The sequence below is a fragment of the Oncorhynchus clarkii genome, chromosome 19 (genome assembly GCF_045791955.1).
Source record: "Oncorhynchus clarkii lewisi isolate Uvic-CL-2024 chromosome 19, UVic_Ocla_1.0, whole genome shotgun sequence".
Lineage (NCBI taxonomy): Eukaryota > Metazoa > Chordata > Actinopteri > Salmoniformes > Salmonidae > Oncorhynchus > Oncorhynchus clarkii.
Genome location: NC_092165.1, coordinates 59966109 through 59968680, shown reverse-complemented (window position 1 = coordinate 59968680; position 2572 = coordinate 59966109). Strand labels below are relative to the sequence as shown.

Sequence of the window (2572 nt, the reverse complement as noted above, 5' to 3'; positions counted from 1 at the left end):
TGACCTCACAACCAGTCTCAGTAGTCAGTCCACTGGTGAGGAGAGAGTCTGTTGAACATTGTGTTCCTCTTGAGATAAAAGACGACCAGTCTGAGTAGAGTCTGTTGAACATTGTGTTCCTCTTGAGTTCAAAGACGACCAGTCTGAGTAGAGTCTGATGAACATTGTGTTCCTCTTGAGTTCAAAGACGACCAGTCTGAGTAGTCAGTCCCACTGGTGAGGAGAGAGTCTGTTGAACATTGTGTTCCTCTTGAGATAAAAGACGACCAGTCTGAGTAGAGTCTGTTGAACATTGTGTTCCTCTTGAGTTCAAAGACGACCAGTCTGAGTAGAGTCTGATGAACATTGTGTTCCTCTTGAGTTCAAAGACGACCAGTCTCAGTAGTCAGTCCCACTGGTGAGGAGAGAGTCTGTTGAACATTGTATTCCTGTTCTGGTAAAAGTTCAGGTCAGTCCGTCTGTGGAATGGAGTTGAAAAACAACCAGTCTGACAGGAAATCAACAAGGCTGAAGGTGTAACAGTGGTGTCCAACATCCTCAGGGCAGGTCCCCATGTTGAGGAAGGAGTCAGACTTCATGTCCCTCTAGTTTGGCAAATAGAGGATCTGTGAATAAAATGAAGAGAGAAATAATGCAATCAACTTTCTGGAGGTGATTAAATATTATATATATATATTTATTTGTACCTTTATTTAACTAGGCAAGTCATTTAAGAACAAATTCTTATTTTCAATGACGGCCTACCGGGGAACAGTGGGTTAACTGCCTTGTTCAGGGGGCAGAACGACAGATTTTTACCTTGTCAACTCGGGGATTTGAACTTGCAACCTTTCGGTTACTAGTCTAACACACTAACCACTAGGCTACACTGCGTGATTAATTCCAGTGTTAATCACAGTGTTTAGTGCCAGTGTTAATCACAGTGTTTAGTGCCAGTGTTAATCACAGTGTTTAGTGCCAGTGTTAATCACAGTGTTTAGTTCCAGTGTTAATCACAGTGTTTAGTTCCAGTGTTAATCACAGTGTTTAGTGCCAGTGTTAATCACAGTATTTAGTGCCAGTGTTAATCACAGTGTTTAGTTCCAGTGTTAATCACAGTGTTTAGTTCCAGTGTTAATCACAGTGTTTAGTGCCAGTGTTAATCACAGTGTTTAGTGCCAGTGTTAATCACAGTGTTTAGTGCCAGTGTTAATCACAGTGTTTAGTGCCAGTGTTAATCACAGTGTTTAGTGCCAGTGTTAATCACAGTGTTTAGTGCCAGTGTTAATCACAGTGTTTAATGCCAGTGTTAATCACAGTGTTTAGTGCCAGTGTTTAGTGCCAGTGTTAATCACAGTGTTTAGTTCCAGTGTTAATAACAGTGTTTAGTGCCAGTGTTAATCACAGTGTTTAATGCCAGTGTTAATCACAGTGATGTCCACTCCACACACAGTATAATAATTGGATAACGTTGACATCCCAATAAGCTATTCTTCTAAGCCACAATGTTTACGTTGAGGCAGGCAGCCCAATTCTGATAAATGTTCCATTAATTTACATTTTGACCAATCACATCAGATCTTTTTCAAAGCTGATTTGATTGGTCAAAAGACCAATTACTGGAGAAAACAAATTCAGAATTGGTCTGCCTGTCAGCAAAATTGTACAAAAAATTTTGATTCTTAAAAATAATATTTAGGGATTTAACAGACCTTTAGGGATTTGGGGTTTTCACTTGTGTAGAGTTTAGTCCAACATGGGGGGCTGATACGACCACGCTGCTTTAGGGATACTCTGCTGGAAACACAAACACATGTATGAAGATATCAGACCAAGCAATTACAGCTAATTCACATTCCTTTAAGTGTTGACCTGAATGCTATTGGCACCAGTCAGATTCTATGAATTCTTAAAATGTTAATATAATTTACCCCCCCCCCCCCCATAAAAAAACAAATGACTTGCATACCTTTTCATCCAGAGGCTCACGTGTCACAACTAGCTACGGATTCTGATTCATACGCGGTGTCTGGAGAAGGGGAGACTTGTGCACTGAGACGAGTTGACTGAGTGAGAGGGTCACTCACAAAACAGAGGACAAAAACAGAACAACTATTCCGATCGAACTGCAGTTCCTCACAATAAAATGACAGCTCTAAAAATGTCAGAGGAAGTATCCTTTAAAAACAAAACAAAAAAATACATAAAAATAATCTTAGTTCACGGTAGAATTACTCCCTGTTCAAAAAAGGAATATATTGGTAAGAGTAAGGCAGGTCTGGATACAGTCTCTAAATCTTTCCACAAAAAAAGGAATATATTGGTAACAGTAAGGCAGGTCTGGATACAGTCTCTGAATCTTTCCACAAAAAAAGGAACAAAAAAAACAAAATAGCCCACTGATAAAAAATTAAAAATATGATCCATCATAGTAGGTTATTTCACTAATGCTACTACTACATACTCTTAGAAAATAAAACATCTTTGTCTTTTTATTTCTAACAAAAAAAGGATCAGAGGTTCTTCTATAGAGGCTTGTATTTGTAGTGGAGTTCGTTTCGTCAATGAATACGTCGTAAAATAGTTAAGAAAA

The 2572-nt window shown here is 38.9% G+C and overlaps 1 long non-coding RNA gene across 2 annotated transcripts; it reads right to left on the bottom strand.

The window, feature by feature from the left end:
* Positions 1–346: 346 nt before the first annotated feature.
* LOC139374383 (uncharacterized) lies at positions 347–2181 on the bottom strand. 2 transcript variants are annotated; one of them, XR_011627669.1, is made up of 3 exons: positions 1949–2181; positions 1692–1776; positions 347–605 (listed from the first exon to the last, which is right to left on the bottom strand). It is a non-coding gene; the product is annotated as an uncharacterized lncRNA (long non-coding RNA). The 2 variants fall into 2 exon arrangements; XR_011627670.1 differs by having other exon boundaries at positions 1692–1773.
* Between the last annotated feature and the right edge of the window lie 391 nt (positions 2182–2572).